We start from the raw sequence: 6000 nt of genomic DNA on the forward strand, positions 1-6000 counted from the left end.
TGACCACTACCGCTTCTTAAACAGTTGATATGATTCTTAGTGTTCAACCGCAGCCCGTGTTAAGTATGTACTGCTATGCTAGGAAGCGGCGGATGTGGCGTCGTGAAGGTCGGGGATGAGAAGAGGATATTCAATTTTGCCGCAGCTGCTTTACTCATGGTAGCAATCTTGTGGCTTTTTCTAAGCATTACTTGATTTAGATTCATTTCCTCTCGGCTGCACCCCTTAATAAAACGATGGAAACTAATACTTAAAGTAATACTTGAATTATCTACGCTATGTTAAATGTGCACAAGCGTTCAGAAATGAAGACATGAAAGCATACACACACACACACACACACACTAGAGTACAATTCTTATTGTGCGTAACAAACTATAATAGTATAATTGTACTTTTTATCACGTGAGCTGTAAACTTTCTCTAGTGAGTGCGCTGTAGAGTCCGCGATAACAGCATGCGATGTGAGGAGATCGGAGGCGTGAAGAGCAGGGTGGAATTTCCCCTTTCGTCTCCCCAATAGTACTTATCGACTGGACACTTAATGGAAGGAATGTTGAAACCAGGTCAGAGAAGCACTCCATTAATTACACATTATACTGAAACGCAAAATAATTAGAGTGAACATACATGCATGAGAATGTAAATTATTAGTCAGAGACGAAGTGAGCAACAGTCGCTTCCGATAACGACAGTACTACAAAATGGCAGATTGAACGTTGCTATTGTTTATGTATTATGAATATGCAAAGAGAGAGATGAACTTTACTAAGCGAGATTCACTGAATTACATTAATGTGGGTGAATCAAGTAAGAATGTATATTAATAAAGGCAATTTGAGTGTGTTGATGTGCAGGGCGGTGCAGTGGGCAAGGGTAGGGCAGTGCATGCTGGGTGTGGTGAGTGAGGGAGGTATGTGTGCTAGACGAGCGGCGGTACTCGTCCCGGGGAGTGTCAGCTGAGGCAGCAGGAGCATGTGTGGCGGAGTGGAGCGTGGTCAGAGAGCGTTACCAGGACTCCCCAGTAAAGGCAGTGGAGCGTGGCAGCCATAAAGGGCACCGAGTGACTGCTGCTCCCTCCTCCTCCTCCTCCTCCTCCTCCTCCTCCTCCTCCTCCTCCTCCTCCTCCTCCTCATCCTCCTCTTTTCCCGTAGTCTTTTTCCTCGTCATCGCTCTCCTCTTCTTTGTCCTCCTCCTTTTAGCTTTCCTCTTCACTGTTCTCATCGTCGTCATCGCCCTCGTCGCTCTTTTCTGCCATACGCCTTGTCATAGTTGTCGTAGAACCCGCCATCATTGCCGTTGTTTTTATCAGTATCTTCGTCGTCGTCGTCGTCACTCCTCCTCCTCCTCCTCCTCCTCCTCCTCCTCCTCCTCCTCCGTCTCTTCGTTATATCCTTTGCTGCTGGCCAATCTCATGTGCCGGTCTTGCCACCAACTTATTATAAAAGGTAATCGCTGGACTCAAACTTCCTAAGCAAGCGTCTGATACTCGAGGACTTTTCAGAATTCTTGGAAATTTGGTTTTAGTTCTCGATTATGTAAAGTGGGTGTGGTGGTGTAGGAAGAGCAGTAGTAATTACCGGATTCTGGACTGCATAGCGTGTTCGAGGTCAAGATGGATGGGCAAGTATTTTCTGAAGTCAGTAATTACCGAAAAAAGTTGAGTGGAACTGCCTGTGCTGAAAATGCAGGAACTTTGCCTTCACCGCCCATTCCGTGTTTCATTGCTACCGGCCGCCCTTTCACTTTCAACTCAGCGTCTCATCTCACTCTCTAACCCCTTCACCTTCTCTCGCACCTCATCCTTTCCCCTTCTGCTGTCACTTCTTTGCCTTACCTCTTCTCTTTTTACTTTGCCTGGATAAGGGAAAGTCTTCCACCGCTTGCCCCTCCGATCTCACGCGAGAGCGAGGAAAAGATCGCTGCTCAATCCGAATTCTTACGACTGCCGCAACAGCTCGACAGAGACCAGTGGAGCGTGCAAGAGGAGGACCAAGATAAGATAAGGTTATTTAGGAGACAAACTTTGAGGAGCCTTTTCCAATTTACCGAGTCATGAAAATAGCAAAATGTCCCGATGTCCCTCCTCGCCCGCGGGACAGTGCTGGGGTGTGCCTGGGGTGGTCAGCAGCCAGGGATCCATTGTAAGCCAATCTCGACCCCACAACAGGACCCACCATCGTTATAACTTCATCATGGGCAGGAGTTAGGATTCATCAATTTTATTCCATGTTCAGGCCGAGGGAATATGTTTTTCGCAGGCATGAAATATAACTGACAATCATGGATAGTAGAGGGACGTACGTTGATCAAAATATAACAACAGTATACAGTTGCATAGGTACACGAACACGTTCGTACTTATATTGCAGGCAGATTCAGAAAGCTTTAACCAAGTCAGGCCAACGCAGGTGCTGTGGCTTGCAAGTGCTTTTTATAGCATTACAAATCAAGTAATTTATTTTCTAGTTGACAGGCCCTGAGAAGAAAAAATCGAGTTTCCAAGACCTGTTCTCACTTAGAAAAAGTCCAGAGACGGGAAGCAAACGAGGGAACAATCGCTCAACCGGTAATTGTTTTCTTATCTGTTCACGAGGTTATGATTGGTGCAGCTGCTACGCTAAGGCCTTGTGTGCTGTCTGTGGGTAGTTTGTCGTTCCAACAGTCGTCTTGCCTAGTCCTGCTTCAGCTTGCCTCGTCCTTCGTCCTGTACTCCCACTCCAGGTTCACTTCATTACCAGTCGGCCGAAAACTCCTATTCGTTGACTAAAATGTAATTAGGCCGCGCAATGTCAAGAAGCTTCCCTGATTGGCCGGATGGGTTGTTAGCGTCCAATAACTCCTCAAGAACAGTGGAGGCATTAGTTACGGCATTATCGCGCTCCACTGGCCGGGTCGCGGATCGCTTGGCAGTGACGCAGTTTTTGCCGCATCACGCGCAGTCGGGCATGAATAATGTGTACCCGAACTACCGAAATGACCCTAGCCGGACGTGACCCTGAGGGTAGCACCTGCGGCCCCCTCCACGCCCAGCGACCTGCCGCCCGTGACCGCAGGTTGGGTCGGCCGAACGCAGTCCACGCCGCCAGGCCGCTCCTGCGAGCCGCTGGACCGGAGAGAATCCCTTCAGGGGCGTTAAACACTTTGGTAACGTCGGTGAATGTTGTTATTATATTTCTTTGACTTTTTGACCTTTATGAAAATACCATCATCATAGTGTGTAATTCTTTCAGAACTACTATTTTTATGCGCAGCTGAATTTCCGAATTCTTGTATTGGATTTATATGTACGTGTTGAACGTTGAGGTGGAAATATATCTAGAAATGTTTTAATATTTTTTTTTTTACATATTCTTAATGAACCGTGTATCCGTCGCTATTTGGAAGAATCAAAGACAGCCTGGAGGCAGCTGATGCTATAGTTATGTAGAGTTCACCGAAACAATGCAAGACTGCGGGGCGAGCGGCGAGGCGAGAGAGAGACCTAATGTTGCCTGCGGACCCCGAGGCGCACGCAGGGGCGGTGTCCTGGGTGACCACTCAGGCAGAGTTTCCCAGGGTAGCGTCGCGTGTTGCTGCGTCCAACAGCCCGCCAGTTTTCAGAGCGGCTTTCAAACTGTGCTCTTTCTGTCATTTTTCTGAGTTTCCTCAAGTGATTAATGAGCTTCGTGTTTTGTTTTAATTTTGTTAGGAGGTATATTAATGAAACTACTTTTTTACATTGTTACCGGTTTTGAAAGTTTGCTCTTTTTGGTCTTTTTTTTTTTTGGCTTTGTTTTGTTTTGTTCCAGTATTGACGCAGAATTTTCTCCCTTGTATAGTACATCTGAACACCGTAGGTCGACGAATAACTCTAAAATATTCATTGATATAATATGTGTATAAACCATTACTCAGCCTTCACCTCTCACCAATTTACATGTTAAAATATAAAACCAAGGCATGTCCACTGAAAGCATTCTAGTGTAAATCTGTATGACTGGAAACACGCATCTCTACTTCACCATAGCCGTGTTTCTTATGCAACACCTGCACCGCTTTTCATGCAGTGCGCCTCGAGAAAAGCGTGTTGCATTCTTTACTTGTATTTTAAGTTTTAGAAGCAAAGGTATGCAGGCATTTATAGTGGCATGTTCCTCGGGATTTATATATGTTTGAGTTACGAGTAGACGGGCGTGCGGGGCGGAGCGAGGCGGAACAGGGAGAGGAGACAAGGGGAGGGGCGAGAACGAGGGGCGGGAAGGGGGTGCTGTCCTCATGGCCCAGTGGTTGGTATAATTAACTCCTCACCGCCACCTTGTCGTCGTCGATGTCGTTTTTCTCTCTTACTCCTACTTTTCCTCTCGCTTCTCTCTCTCCTCCGCTTTTCATTTCATTTTCTAATTCAGTCCATTCCACTCCTTTCCTCTCCTCTTCTCTTTTTCATCTCTGTTCCTCTCCTCGTTTTTCCTAATATTTTCTGTCATCATTCCTTTCATCTTCTTTCCTCTCCTTTCCTCATCTCTCGTCCCCGCTTCTCTTCTCCTATCCTCTTATTTTTTTTTCCTCACTTATAATCATCACTCCTCTCTTATCCTCTCTTCCCCTCTTCTCTTCTCTTCTCTCCTTTTCTTTCCTCACTTTTCCTCTTCTCTCCTCTCCTCTCCTCTCCTCTCCTCGTCCTCATCCTCCTTCTCCTCTCCTCCGGTCACCCGAAGCCGCCTCATTGGTGAATTGCAGGGCCGCAGCTCGCTGATAGCTTCGCCTCCTTTGAAATCAACTTACACGTTTGATAGAAATTAATGCTTATTTTACACCTGGCTTGTGCCTGTCCCCGCGACGCCTCCTCCGGTTGTCATTGTGTTTCCTGGAACTTACCATGGAAATGTCGCCGAATAGATGCTGACTTAGAATATTAGTTATTTTATTCATAAACAACCCAAGAGCGATCAATTATTAAAGTTGGCATCACAGCAAACACAATGACGGCGACGCGGCTTCATTCAGACTTAAGGTGTAAATAATAACAATCAAACGCTCAATAATGACGTTAGAGATCATAAATAGCACAAGGTAATGGCGGTGGGCAGGCTTGGGTCGGAAGGGCGAAAGGGAGGATGGGAGGGAGGGGGATGACAGTCGCCTCTGGCCTTTACAAGGAACCCAAGAATTCAGACTGGTCCACTGCCCATCGGAAAATGGCCCTTTCGTTCAAATGTGGGTGTCATTCCCAAATTACGACACAAAAGGCAGCTGAGTGGCAGAGTGACGGTGCCGCGACACCCACAACCAGGCCGGCAGTGTAGCATTGTTACGCATTTTTAATTCTGTAAACCTGAAATTAACAACGTCAAGTATTCCTATAAACATAAACTAAATGTAAATTTCATGTTCTAGTATCGTATAAGCCATAATATCTGCCATTATTTATGCGTGAAACTAACATCCGTCACCGTCACACACACACATATGTACACGCACACACACACACACACACACACACACACACACACACACACACACACACACACACACACACACACACACACACACACACACGCACACACGTACTTGGGGATAATTCGAAATCTCAAACAGAGGGATACATCCGTGGGTACCTTTGACGTCAGCTTCCTAACCACATCTCTCCTTGTGTAATGCTCAGAGCCTGTCTTTTCTCCTCCTCCTCCTCCTCCTCCTCCTCCTCCTCCTCCTCCTCCTCCTCTTCCTCCTCCTCCTCCTCCTCCTCTTCTCGCACGACGTATCTATCGTACACCCGTCTATCGCCAGCCTTCTTCGGTGAGAAATTTATCTACGGCCATATATTCCCAACGAAGTATTGCATTCTACAGCTTCGCAATCGCCAGCAATCGTTCGTAATTTGTCTCGGGGAATCTATCTCAATTTATCTTATGTAATCGACCTCAGTGCCACGGCCGCCCCCATAAAACTTATCGTGACCCCGACGCGCGGCACCTTCTCCTCCAGGCCCCGCCGCGCGATTGGCCAGTGCGGAGGACG

At 46.9% G+C, this 6000-nt stretch overlaps 1 protein-coding gene across 4 annotated transcripts in view; it reads left to right on the plus strand.

Moving 5' to 3' along the window:
* Positions 1 to 6000, plus strand: part of LOC135105504 (zinc finger protein rotund-like) — a 143544-nt gene that overhangs the window by 42542 nt on the left and 95002 nt on the right. The window lies entirely within an intron of this gene.

The sequence above is a fragment of the Scylla paramamosain genome, chromosome 12, assembly GCF_035594125.1.
Source record: "Scylla paramamosain isolate STU-SP2022 chromosome 12, ASM3559412v1, whole genome shotgun sequence".
NCBI classification, from domain to species: Eukaryota; Metazoa; Arthropoda; class Malacostraca; order Decapoda; family Portunidae; genus Scylla; species Scylla paramamosain.